Source organism: Gasterosteus aculeatus, chromosome 9 (assembly GCF_964276395.1).
Source record: "Gasterosteus aculeatus chromosome 9, fGasAcu3.hap1.1, whole genome shotgun sequence".
NCBI lineage: Eukaryota > Metazoa > Chordata > Actinopteri > Perciformes > Gasterosteidae > Gasterosteus > Gasterosteus aculeatus.
The window spans coordinates 6,143,094-6,157,312 of record NC_135696.1 but is presented as its reverse complement, the minus strand read 5'-3'; the positions used below and the strand labels follow the sequence as shown (position 1 = coordinate 6,157,312).

The 14,219-nt window shown below is 44.7% G+C and overlaps 2 long non-coding RNA genes across 7 annotated transcripts in view; one reads left to right on the top strand and one right to left on the bottom strand.

The window, feature by feature from the left end:
* Positions 1–1,330: 1,330 nt before the first annotated feature.
* Positions 1,331–6,224, bottom strand: LOC144383266 (uncharacterized). The gene is made up of 3 exons (XR_013450631.1): positions 6,104–6,224; positions 4,041–4,222; positions 1,331–2,019 (listed from the first exon to the last, which is right to left on the bottom strand). It is a non-coding gene; the product is annotated as an uncharacterized LOC144383266 (long non-coding RNA).
* LOC144383261 (uncharacterized) overlaps positions 5,967–14,219 on the top strand; it is a 29,661-nt gene continuing 21,408 nt past the window's right edge. Inside the window, exons 1-10 of one of the 6 annotated variants that reach the window (XR_013450623.1) lie at positions 5,967–6,187; positions 6,326–6,386; positions 7,215–7,440; positions 7,717–7,842; positions 9,149–12,579; positions 12,706–12,845; positions 12,981–13,182; positions 13,439–13,555; positions 13,669–13,868; positions 14,012–14,159. This is a non-coding gene — a long non-coding RNA (uncharacterized LOC144383261). Of the gene's footprint in view, positions 6,188–6,249; positions 6,387–7,214; positions 7,441–7,716; positions 7,843–9,148; positions 12,580–12,705; positions 12,846–12,980; positions 13,183–13,438; positions 13,556–13,668; positions 13,869–14,011; positions 14,160–14,219 lie in introns of those variants that run through there. The other 5 variants (XR_013450624.1, XR_013450626.1, XR_013450625.1 and 2 more) reach the window with 5 other exon arrangements.

Here is a 14,219-nt window from a genome sequence, read left to right as displayed (position 1 = left end):
TTCATCCATGACATAAACAGATCTGAGAGCAGGTGTGCAAAATGCGAATGGCTGTTTAAAGAAGCCTGTCGACGGAGAGCGCATCACAATTGGATCTGGTGTAGCCTCCCAATCTGCATTTAAGTGTGGACCAAAACAATGCCATACATGCAATTTGATCATTCAGATCCTGTAGAAATAATGCATCATATTGCTTATCTGGCCCATGTGACACATGAGCTGTGCAGAGATATGAAGCATCCATGCACTCTGCCTCAGGCTGGATGCGTGATGCTGCCAGGTGGGACAGTTCTGATTGTGAGTCAACCGGAAGCCACCACTGGTACACAAACATTGGATCACTCATAACTGTCTTTGCCATCTGGTCAATGGCTCTGCATCTCACCACTTGCAACCCTGTAGGAGTGGAGATGAGGCTAATGCTGAAAGAACACATGAGGTCTCCCATTAGATTAATGGGACAGCAAGAGGACAGCAAAAAGGAATGTTTTACTGTGATGTCTGGTTCAGGGTCAGTTGAGTCAGTGTGTGTACTGGTCATAGGTGCCGTAAATCTCTCTACAATAGTCATCCCTGAAGCTCCTTGTGAGAAAACCTGTTTTCCACTAAGTTTTTGACCTGGAAAATACTTTTGTTGTATTACAAAATGTGTAGCCCCCGAATCAACCAAAAACGATAAAAGTTTCCCTTGAATTTGCACCATAGTGGTGGGCATATTTTCAAATGATTTTCCTGAAAATGTGTGTTTAAGTGAAAGCTTTTGTTGTGTTCTCAATTGCTCTGTGATGTCCATGAGAGCTTGTTGTTGCTCCGGTGTGTGTGTGTGTGTGAGTGTGAGTGTGCGTGCAGAAAGCATTTCTTCATTGCAGGCTGCGGTGTGTGTGTGTTTTACTTCCCTTATCATGTGAGGCCTCAGCATGGTTGCCGTCTCCCCCTCACATGCAGCCTTCTCCCCCTCCGCCTCACGTCAATCGGAATGTGCGTTGCCACCCCTTCCTCGTCTGGCCAGTCCACCCCCCCATCCTCTACGAGGTGCATTTTGTGGACATTCTCTGTGCCAATGTCCTTGTTCGCCACAGCGCAGCATGTTTCTTTACATCCGCGAGTCGCGAGTCTTCTATTCCAGCAACAGAACGCTGCACATTCATTTTTATGTCGGGCAATAGTCCATTCATGAAAGCATTCTTCAGGTGTGATTCCCATGTCCCCAGAGCGTCTCCTAACACGGCGGGTTGTGGAATGCCACTGTTAAGATCAAACACTGTGAGAAGTCTTTGGTAGTAATCATGGACGGACTCAGCTGTTGCCTGCTTGGTATTGTTGATGGGAGTCATATCCACTTTGTCCGGGAACAATGTCCTTATGCCGTCGCTCAAAGCCGTGAGTGCGTCTCTGTACGGCTTATTTTGATTTGAACTCCATTCATCATCGGCCGCACTGGTGTCTCCTGCAACCAGCTGGTTGAGCTTTTGGTAGTGAGTCGGACCCACGTGACTCATTAGAACACGTCGAATTTCAGCAAAGTTGGGCTTACAGAAGTCCATGAATGCTTCAGCAAACAGTCTTCCCGAGTGTTGTATCGGTGGGAGATGAGCCATTGCAGCTCTAATGTCCGTATCAGTCCATGGCCGGAAAACAAGTATGGGACTTGAGTGTCCTGGTACTTGAATCATTGGGGTTTGGAGCACAGATTTTGCATCCGGGGGAACTCCCTCAGGGGCGAAAGAGGGGGAAAAACATCTGATGTAGATGGTTGCTCTGCAATCAGTTTGTTGATGGCAGAAGTGTCCCCTCCGGTTGCTCCTGGAGAGCGAGATTGAGTGAGGAGAGCAGCCTGTCTCTTTTCCTCCTCTTCGCCGAGGAGTCGTTCCTGTGCTGCTTTCACTGCCGCTTCCTTTTCCTCCCTCTGCCGGGTGTAGTGAACTTTTTGAGCTTGTGACCATGCAGACGAAGGTTGCTGGTTCGCAGATGAAGCAGGGTACGGTGGTGGGCATGTGTTGAGGAGAGGGCCGCCAGCCCCTGTGAGACACGGATACAAGGGAGAAGAAGCACATCGGCCATTTTGTTCAATAACATTTGGAACTGGTTTTTCAACCAATGTGGTTTTTGCGCATGTCAATTCTTTAGCCATTTGTTTCCTTTCTCTACATTCACATTCTGTCATGATCCGGATTCCTCCTTGTTTTGTTTTTCTACTCACACACACTTACACCCAGCTGATACTCATTAACACACCTCCTCATTCCCATTCATGCTGTCACTCGCCCTAAACGCCCACAGCCGCTTTCCATAGCAATCAACTCTCACACTGATTCTCAACTAACCTCTTTCACTGCTTAATTTGTTTGACTATTTCTAACCACTGTTTCTCTACTCCCCTGTCAGACTGTTGTTGAACGCTGAGCTGTTGCCTTGTCCCTGTGTTACCAATCCAGCGTTGTCTTTTTTCGAGATCTACTTTAAGTTTTGTCCCGGACTGCGTCTGCTGACGGCAGCCCCCTTAGTTCGAGTTTGGGAAGAATAAAATACATTTTTCCCGCACCTCTGCATCTGGGTCCTCTGTTCACCTCGTAACAGAACAGTCTGACTAAGATGGACCCAGCGGAGGAGGCACCTTTTCGCTCGGCGATCGAGGCCCAGGGAGCGCTTCTTGGAAGACATGATGGGGAGATTTCCGAGACACGCCGTGTGGTGGAGAGTCTCTCCGCCCAAGTTTCAGACATGTCATCACGGCTCCAGTTCCAGCTGGAGGCCCCCAGTGTTCGCGGAGGTTCTGCTGAACCCCGGATCAACAATCCCCCGTGCTATGTCGGTGAACCTACTGAGTGCCGCTCTTTCATCACGCAGTGTGAGGTCGTTTTTTCCCTGCAGCCAACCACCTATGCACGTGATTCGGCGCGCACCGCTTTCGTTATCTCCCTGTTGAAGGGGAGGGCGCGCGAGTGGGGAACTGCCGTCTGGTGAATGGATTCGGATCTGACTGAGCGCTTTGAGTTATTTAAGGAGGAGATGATCAAGGTGTTTGACCGATCCGTCCACGGACAGGAGGCTTCTCGAGCCCTCGCCGTGCTTCGACAGGGTAGACGTCCAGTTACAGATTACGCCATTGAGTTTTGTACTTTGGCCATCTCATCTGGCTTGAACGAACCAGCCCTGGTTGCTCACTTCTTGGAGGGTCTTAACTCTGCCCTTAAGGAGGAGATATATGCCCGTGAGATTCCTGATCGGCTCGACCAGTTGGTGGAGCTCGCTATCCGTCTCGAGAAGCGCTTGGAAATGCGCCGCCACGCTCGAGGTTGGAGAGAGGAACAACCGCTGCCTTGTCCCTGTGTTACCAATCCAGCGTTGTCTTTTTTCGAGATCTACTTTAAGTTTTGTCCCGGACTGCGTCTGCTGACGGCAGCCCCCTTAGTTCGAGTTTGGGAAGAATAAAAGACATTTTTCCCGCACCTCTGCATCTGGGTCCTCTGTTCACCTCCTAACACATTCATCCTCCCACCATTTCAACCATTTACTTTGTTTCTCAATGTTCTCCAAGTCTTTGCCTTTTATCACCCTCTGAGTTTTTATACCCTTCTCTTTTCCCTCTAAGCATGTTCAGTTTTATTCTACTGAAAGAACCATTTGCAGGGAACCCAAAATCTTTTGACCACTCGGGCAAAAACTCTAGAGATTAATCTCCATATTTCCTTCTCATCAGATCCACAATGGGTCAAGGGTCACAATTATGCGTTTTCAGAGTGTTAGTCTGAATACAATCGGAATACGCACATTGCTCCCTGTCTTCCTCAGTAAAAAGTTGGATGCTGATGAACCAGAAATACTGTATAATTACTCTTATAATTTTATACACATTTTTCAAATAACCGGATAAAAAGACAAGTTGTCATCATTAGAAGCCCAATCAAATAACCGAAATTTGGATTTTCTAAGAGAGAAAAAATAATTTAAAAAAAAAGGACTAAATACCCGTCTTTGTAATCTGTTATCACCCGTTATAATTCAGAAAACCCCGTTTGAAAATCAGAATATCAACTTACCCGATTCGTGTGAAAATCTTCCTCATCGGATCGTGTTTAAACCAATCAGGTCTCTTTTGGTCGCCGGTCCCCTCTCTCTGAGTGTGATGAGGTATAGGGCAGAATCACGTTTTGGTGGATCCTGAAGGGGTCCCTTCCCGGACGTCCTCGGAGTCCCGACGGAGCTTCAAACGATCCCACTTCTGATAACAAATTGTGGTGGAAGATTTTGCACAGACAATCGTTAAGTAAGAAAGGCTCTGAGTCAAGTATGTCTTTTCTCCGTTTATTTCCTTGCAAGGGAAAAAGGGTCACAACAGCTACGTGGTCAGTAGACTGTCAAGAACCTCCTTTTTGCCCCCAACACATCGAGGCAGTTCTTATACCTAAGTTTAGATATCGGTGGCGTCAACAGAAACCTTTGACCATCTTGTTGAGTCTCTACAGCCAGGGTACTGGGAACATCTTGTCCATGTGAGACACGTCAGTTCTTTGACCGTGTCCTTGCTCTCCCAACATGCTAAAACAAAGGTGGTCATAGACATAACAAACACTTTGTTCCATCTCTACAGCTATGATTTGGAACCATCTAATCGAAGTGGGAGACATCAGTGCTTATGTCAGGGCCTTTGTGATCTAAGCACTTGCAACTAATAAACTGGTTATACAAATGAAGCATTTAAAAGGGTCACATATTATTTTCCTATTACAATATACATATATATATATATGCCTCAGAGATCTTATATATACATACATACATATATGTGTACATATATATATATATATATGTATATGTATATATACATACATATATATGTATATACATATATATGTATATACATACATACATATATATGCACATACACATATGCATATATGCATATACATATATATGTATATATATATATATATATATATATATATATATATATATGTATCTCGGCCCCGAGACTCGTTCCCCCGACCCCTCCAGTCCCGGCCCAGAGACTCCTTCCCCCGATCCCCCCTCCAGTCCCCGCTCCCCGACTCAGGCTCCCTCCCTCCCATCCCGTGGTCCTCTCCCACCCTCCCGTTGGTGATTTGAGGGCTGTATGGGATAATCATTAATATTTTAACATGGTTTTTCAACGTTTTTCAAATCCTCTTAAACTCTTCAACTTTCAGACTTTTCAGCTTCGCGAAACTTTCAGCTACAGACCCCATTTCAACTTTCAAATGTTGACACAAGTCTCAACTATTTTATGAAGCTTTCTGTAATTTCAGCTATTTTTTAAAATTCTTTTCAGCTTCAGCTTTTTGCATTCCAACGCATCTTCAGCAGGAAAATGCATTTTCACACAATTTAACATTTGCACACTACCATAAAATCAAATATACATTAAAAAAGTGCACAATAACTAAATCCAACATGCTTAAAAACACACACACACACATTAACATTTTTCAGTTCTCACAAACATGTGCAACTTCCTTTGTCTTCTTTCCCAATAACGGTGTCATTGCACTTTACTGCATTGACTATCAAAGGGGCGCTCACACAGTTTATTGTTGCATTTGACTCTTAACAAGTCGTTGTCATGGGGACACTGGTCAGCTCGGGGCCCCAAGCAATTGCTTGGTTTGCCTGTCCTGTTGCCACGGGCCTGATACCACCACCCCGGTCTGCCACTCTTTTGGCACTGTCCCAAACTTCCACGCAATGTTGAAGAGGCGGGTCATCCAAGACAACCCCCCAACACCCATTGCTTTCAGCATCTCCGGACGGATCTCATCAATCCCCGGGAATTTGCCACTGCAGAGTTGTTTGACTACCTCAGTGACCTCCACCAGGCAAATTGACGATGATCCCTCCTCTGCCTTCAGCTCTGCCTCTACCAAAGAGGGCGTAGTAGTTGGATTCAGGACTTCCTCAAAGTGTTCCTTCCACCGGCCGATAACCTCAATTGCGCTCAACAGTAAACAGTTACTGTTAACAGCTTGGATGGTTCCCCATTTCCCCATCCTGAAGTGCCACTGGGTTAAACTCCAATGTAGCAGCACTCAGCCGGGGACTTGTGAGTATCCCCACACTGGCCTCTCACCTCACACTATGGGCCACTCCAGAGTAGAATAGAGTCCGTCCCCTATCCAGGAGTGTGGTTCCAGAGCCGAGGCTGTGCGACGAGGTAAGCCCCACCAGATCCAACTGATAATGCTCCACCTCCCGCACATGGGAACGTATGTATATAGGCACTACAGGCAGTTATTCAGGCTCCACCTACACTAAGACACTGTGCATTTCTTACCTTATCTCTCTTCTTCAGTTGTTGTCAATCAGAGGAAGAAGCAGTACCAGGCTCTCACACTCTCTCCTGGTTTATTAAGGTAAGCATTATATTCATCCTCAAAATGAAATATACACACATACGAGTCAAAAGAAATATTACTCGATAGCTGAACCTGAAGGCTTCTTGTTTGTCTCATTTTGTTCATTGTTATCTTGGAAACATTTTTTGTTATCTCCACATTACCACATTATTACACTCACTATTTCTTGTTTGGGCTTTCCGTCACAAGAAAACAAAGAAACTACTAGAAAGCTCAAGAAAGAAAAAGCAGACTTTCAAATATTACCTTTAAAACATTCCTATTGTGGCAGATTGTCAGATTCACAAACAGATGTTATTGGATATATTAAATAACACAGCATTAGCCGTTTACTAATAAATAGCATGTTACTGTAGTGAGATTTTAGTGTCCTATGGAATAAAAAGGTACATGAGTGGCATCCAGTCACCTTCTACAACGTGTTCTATTTTAAAGGAAAGGTGCAATGTCACCAAACCAGCTTTACCAGCACATTCCTGAGATTACAGAGAGAGAGAGAGAAAGAGAAAGAGAGAGAGAGAGTTTCTTCACTTCCCTGAAATGGTCCTGAACTTTAATTAGCAAGTGATGATGCTTTCCGAAAGCATTTTGTTCTTTCTCTTTTCTTTCTTGTTCTTTTCTCCTAGCTGGGAGAAAAAGTGGGCAGGCTGTGTTGGATCGATTTATTCTTTATTTATAAATGTTAACAAAAAGCTGAAAATCAAAGGAAATGTTAGATAAAGCACATGTTTAATGCATTCTGTCTCAGAAATTTCAGATAATACATTTTTAGATTAGGAGGATCATTTTGGTTCCCATTTTTAAAATATTTTTTCCTGCTTGCAGGCTTTTTCTCAGGCTCCTTCAGCACATATCATGGCGATGGCTCAGGGACCTTTTCTTGTAGGAACAGCACCACCGTTCGCTCCAGTCCCCAACCCGGGAGTCACTCAACCGCAGCAGCCCAGTGTAAATATCGGCGTCTCATCGCAACAGACCGTTCAACAACCCCTTCAACAACAAGTTCAACAACCTGCTTACATCCAACAGCAACCTCAATTTGTGCAGCCAGGTGAGTATTTCCAAAATGTAACTTTGCGAATGCCGAATATATAATACAAAGTGAGAAAGCTTTGCAGGTTCAAAAAGATCATTCCTCAATATTTGCGCTGCATTATTAGCTGCAATTTATTTCTTTTACTTTCTCAATAATTCCAAACAATGACTAACATAAATGTGTTGAGGAATACTGAATACTATGATACAGCAAATGAAACATTTTTACTGTACAAATTTAGAGATTCTCCAAATTAAAAGTCCCATATTTGCATGTTCTCAATATATATAGTCTCTCAACCTCAACCGACCACCCAACCCGATGTAAATATCGCTGTCTCATCGCAACAAACCACTCAACAAGTTCAACCACCTGCTTACCAGTACATCCAACAGCAACCTCAAGTTGTGCAGCCCGGTGAGTATTTGAAATCTATAGGACGAAGGAGAGAGGGCTAGCGCAAATTGTGGCACCGGCAACTTGCTGAGGCACTTCCTGTTGCAGGTTGCGGTGCCACGGCGAATCGTGGCAGCTGCCTCGAGTTTACGGCAACTGCCTCGCCTGTTGCCTCGGCTGAGTGAGGTACCTCGAGCGGTACCACAAATTCAGGGGCCGGTTCATCGGTTGAGAGAGGTACCTCCAGCGGTACCTCGAGTTAAGGGAGTCTTGCCACGACCTAACGGAGGCATGCAACGACAAAAGGGAGCGGTGGATCGGCTGATAGAGGTACCGGGAGTTTAAGGGAGAGATGCCACGGCTGTTAAGGGAGAGGTGCCACGGCTGTTAAGGGAGCTGCGCCTCGGCTGGTAGACGTACTGGGAGTTCAAGGGAGAGATATCACGGCTGTTAAGGGAGCGGGAGTTTAAGGGAGAGGTGCCACGGCTGTTAACGTAGCGGGAGTTTAAGGGAGAGGTGCCACGGCTGTTAAGGGAGCAGGAGTTTAAGGGAGAGGTGCCACGGCTGTTAACGTAGCGGGAGTTTAAAGGAGAGGTGCCACGGCTGTTAAGGGAGCGGGAGTTTAAGGGAGAGGTGCCACGGCTGTTAATTTTAGTATTCCTATGTATGCAACATGTGACAGTATAATACAGTTTAAGTACGACTGTTATCTGCGGGTTGAGTTGCCGTGGCGAGTCGTGGCAGCGGCCACAACTTCACGACAGCTGCCTCGACTTTGCGGCAATGATGCCTCGACTGTTGCAGTTTTCTTTTCATATTTTGACAAAATGTGACAATACTATCCTGCACTATCCTGTACTATCCTGTACTCTGTGCTTAAGAGTACGAGTTTTGTTGGTTGTAATTGGTTTAGTCATAAAACGCCGATAAGTGATGCAATAGCTTCCCGTTTAAGTTCAGCTAAGGTAATATGGGCTAAGACCACTCGTAGCCTTGGTTACGATAACCACTTTCCGGCAGCGCCCCAAATTAATGCAAATTGTAAATATTGATGCATTGTAACGTTGAAACTAACTGAAAAGCACTGAAAAGTGGTGAAAGCTATTTGGATATATATGTATGGTATGTATATATATATATTATATATATATATTATATATAGGTGTGTGTGTATATATGTATGATACAGTAATAAAGGATATTGATTTGTATATTATATCTGTTCATCATCGTATATATTAATTTTATGTGTCTGTGTTTATATGTATGTATGTTTATATATTTTATCTCACCTTTTTAATAATTTTTTTTCTGTTTATCTCAACAGGACTCTTGTTTGGGGAGGCAGTAAGAACAATGTGACCGCATGAGGCCTAAACAGCATCATTCCAGCTATTGTAAACATGACGTGATCAATCAGTTTGCCACAGTTCCTGTCTTGCAGGTCCTCTGGCGAGCGCAACTGCCACGACTTGCCGCGGCAGTCACCATGACATGCTGCAGCAGCTGCCACGGCTTGCAAAGCAGTTATCTCGACATGCAGCTATACCAGGGGTGGGCAAACTATGAGTATTATGAATTAGAAATTATAGTAACGACCGCTGTAACACTTCTCCGTTCCCGACTTGAGTTTCCTAAAGCATGATGAATGCAAAAGACCAGCATAGACGTTTCTTGAATGGATGAACACCTCAGATCTGTCCTGAGAATTGCCAGAACAAAGCTGACACCAAACTATCTGCACTGGCAAAAAAGGGGGACCAACAACACTGTACCCACTGAAATGCAATGTAATGTAAAAATGTATGTTCACTTTACTTTTTAAGTTAAGTTTTAGATTTTACTTATAATTTATATTGGTTGACAATATAACTCTCTATCCATCTGACACCGGCCGGCCCGTCTGTCAAATTTTAAAAGTCAATGTGGCCCCTGAGCCAAAAAGTTTGCCCATCCCTGAGCTATACAATAAGAAAATAATGTCTTTGAGAGTCAGTTTGTCGCTGTAATTGTGTTTTGCTGTTGATATTTGTAATAGTATGGCTACTTTTAAATCATATGTGTTTGTGGGTTTTTAAATGTTTTTTGTTTATTTATTTGTTATTTTATTTTATTATATTTAATATATATATATCCCCGCGGGGACTGGTCGGGGGCATGGAACGTGGGGCCGGTACCGGTCGGGTTGGGGGCGTGGAACGTGGGGCCGGTACCGGTCGGGGGAATGGACCGTGGCACTGGTACCGGGGGCATGGATCGTGGCGCTGGCTCGGGGGTCGGGGGCATGGATCGTGGCGCTGGCTCGGGGGCATGGATCGTGGCGCTGGCTCGGGGGTCGTGGACCTTGTTAGGGGCGTCGGATCAGGGGTCATGGGCTTGGGTCGGGAGGCCGGGACGGGAATCTGCTGCGGCCCAGCGCTGGACGTTGTGCGCTGCGGCCCAGCGCTGGACATTGTGCGCTGCGACCGAGCAGGGTCGGGATGTTGCTGCGGCCCAGCGCTGGACACTGTGCGCTGCGACCGAGCAGGGTCGGAACGTCGTCGCGGCCCAGAGCTGGACGCTGTGCGCTGCGGCCGAGCGTGGGGACCGTAGGTAGCCTGGAGCCGGACCGCATGGTCCATCACCCGCTCCCAGGAAGAATCGCCGCCGGACGACCACGAAATGGCCTCCTCTTCTGGGGACCATGTGGTGGGCGGTGGATGGTGACCCAGATGCCTACTGAGGGCTCCAGATGGGGAGACGGAGTAGTACAAGTACCCAGCTGGAACCCCCGGGAGGACCGTTCCCCCATTACGGGCAGCCCGCTGGAGACTCCGTGGACCGCCCATTGCCAGACGGGTTCCCCTGAACTCGTCCAGGGGAAAAAACTCTGCGTAGTCCTTTCTAGGTTGCGTCATTCTGTCACAGGTGCGGGTGGGAGGCAGGACTCAAATGCAGACTTGCAGGAAACAAAAAGCTTTAATAGTTAAAAGATACAAAAATCCAAAAGGCCAAGGGGCAAAAACACACAGGCATGAAGTACGGACATCCAAGACAAAAGACAAGGACAGGCGTAGCAAATGACAATGACGCGACAAGTGACACAAGAGACACACGGCTTAAATACACAAGGGAGGTGCAGGTGATTGGACACAGGTGGAAACTATTAAGACGATCACAGGGGATGACGGGACAAGGCAGGAAGTGAAGTTACCCGGGGACACGAGTGGCAGAAAACTACAAAATACAACAGGAAGTGAACCACACCGTGACACCTACATTCATTTATGATCAACAATCTTATAATAGTTCTTTAGTTAGTCTTCCAGGAGAATATGTACTGTGGTGTCTTTCAGATGTGTATGACATATTGTAAAAATAAACAGTTTGCCATAATATTGCTGTTGAGGTAAATAACCTCACAGTGGTTTTGGTTCTGCATATCTCGTGCTTTGGGACATCAAACAATCTAATAAATTATTGCCGTCCTATAAACGCACTGTCGGCTGCATGTCTTGGCAGGTGGCACAAACAGACTAAGCATCATATTTTGGCAGCATGTACTGCTAGGATATGCTATCCCTATTTGTTATTACACATTAGAGCCAAAACTACATACTGACGAAGTTTGTGAAAACATAGTTGTATAGAAAACCTTCACATTTAAAGGCATTAGTCAAGGATTATGTTTATATTGACAGCTGTGATAATATATCTTGTTTTTGTTTTTGCAGAGAAGCCAAGCACTTCCAAGCGAAAAGCCAACACAGATGATTCCATAAATGATACAAATCCCAACAGTTCTGCTTGTCCACATTGCACGGCTGTGCTAAGTGCCCCCAAAAACTTAAAAAGGCATATAAGAGATGTACATAATCTTGATACATCTCCCATGATGTGTATTGACATAAGAAACGGAATCTACGTCACTGCAAAGTACGACCATAGTCCGTTTTTTCCAATTCATGTGATCAAATCCACACAGCCACCACAACTCGATTGTGAGGTGGAGAAGTGCGGCACGTTCATGAAAATTGCCTGGTCATCAGGCAATCCTGGAAAGGAATGTGTTCACTTGGAAAGGACAAAGACTGCTAGGCCGTATGTCAAACCAGCAGTCCTGCAAACTACTTCACTGCAGGACATGGTTAGCAAAGGCCTAATGTCATCTGAGTGGGGGGGGGGAATGTGAACAACACAACATTGCTGCCACCAATGACGGAGTCAATAGTGTTTTTCCTATCTTCTTTGAAGATGAGAGATACTCGAAACGGTGGTATTTCTTTTCGGTGTTCACAAATGAAACGGACAACTGGTGTCACTTTGGGAGGACAAGGGTGACGTTTGATTCAGTGGGAGGACAGTGGAACTGTCAGTGTCGGGGAACTGGTCGATCGCACCGCTGCATCCATCGTATGATGGGAATGTGGTGGATTTTCCAGCAGTCCCCAGGCACACTGGCATCCTCGGACATCCAAATGAAGGACATTGCTGACTTGGAAACTCACATGGTGGAAAGCAGCATCACATGTGAGCCACACAACCTCAACACGCAAAACATCTGTGTAATGACTGAGTACCTGGCAACAAAAAAGCGGATCCCATGTCTGCAAGACTTGCCAGTTAAGCTGAGGACTCAGGAGGAACAGCCACCAGAATGTTTTGTGCCTTCGGAAAGTACCTGCCCCTACTGTCCAGGCCCCACACCTCCAGCACTGAATCCTTTAAAGATTATCACCACTCAGGCAATGGTGTACGGGATAAGCTATGTCCATAAAGGTAAATCAACAATTATTTCTTACATGGATGTTCCCCTGATGAGATCACATTATATCTGGCCTCAACAGCCAGACTGCTAAAGAAGGCTTTGTGTATGCATGATTCAACTTTTAATTTTCTTTATAGGTGTTTCAGTTGCGGAAAAACATTGCCCGACGTGTGCTAACGTTGTGAGATTCCAGGATTATTCTTCCGGATTTCACAACTTTAACAACCGTGTGATCGTAACACTGCCATTGTGTGAGCTTCTCCTGTCGGGTTTGTCGGTAACACATCTGTTAATGTTTTTTTTGCACTTTAGTCAAAGACAACAGTGTCTTTCATGAAAAGGTTAAGCATATTAAAGCATGTACAAAATTATGTACAAATGGATATTTGTTTATCATGTTTTTCAATAACAGAACAAGACAACCAGTTGACGGATGCTTGACACTCTGTCATTTTTCAATGACAACCGGTACCACCATCAAATAGTGTGGAGAGCATTCCATCACTTCCTTTCACTGTCAGACTTCAAGTTTGACTTCTTCTGTTACCAGTGTGGATACCACCCAGCCGTCATTGTAGCAGATGCAAATTGGAAACTGGCCTTCGATGTCCCTCGTAAGAATATTTTAGCTTTCTGTTATATCTCCCTGCTAAAATTAAAATTATAATGAAGATTTCAACAGATGCAAATATGTGCCTGTATTAAGGGTGTTAGATTTACAAGGGCTCTATAATAAATGACTTGCTTGTACATCCAGTTTTGTATAATGGTCAATCTTGTTTAATTTAAACAAAGTTAGAGGTTATGTTTTTCTATGAGAGTTCTATGTTCAGCACGGTTTTGTAATTATGTAAACAAATTCATTTGCAGTTGGGACATTTAAAAGGCCTGATCCAGACACCATAGCGGACAAGGACCTACAGGTGGACATTGTCAAGGTGTGGTCGGATCTGGACCGGTCACAAATTGCTGAGGGCCTCATATCAGGTTTGGACCAAATTGTTAAAGTGATATATATTATAATTATGTAATTATGTATATGCTCCACTAACTAAACCTTTGAACAAATGAATGTTCAATATGATATGTTTTACAAATAGGGTCTTCGGTGGCGAATCCATATTGCTTATCTGTTGGCCACTCCACTTTGGCACCTTGGATGGGAGAGCACACCAGAGTTGGAAACGTTCTCCCTAAAACAGAAGTTAAAAAGGCAATGAAAAGGAAAACTGGAGATTTCAAACATCCTCCCAAAAAAATAAATGAGGACATAATACTCAAACTGATTGAGTCAAAGAAGGTACACACATTGACAATCTTACTATTTTGATGTATGCAAGTTATTTATTCTCCATACGATAGATATTTCTACTATTGATAAAAGATGTGACATAATTATATTTGTGTTTGAAAGTACTGAAATGGGCCTCTGGAATTTTTCAGCCACAGAAAAAGGATCTCCAGGAAGCTTGTGACACCCTGGGTGTCTCCTCAGAGGGGTCCATAGCCGACATGCTGAACAGGCTTCAGGAATTATTAAACTTCAAAGATGTTTACCCAAAGCTGTTTGTGAAACTGCAGAAAGCTGGTGGTGTGATATTATTTGTGAAAATTCTTCTTCTTTTTACATTCTATAAACTTTAGTTATATG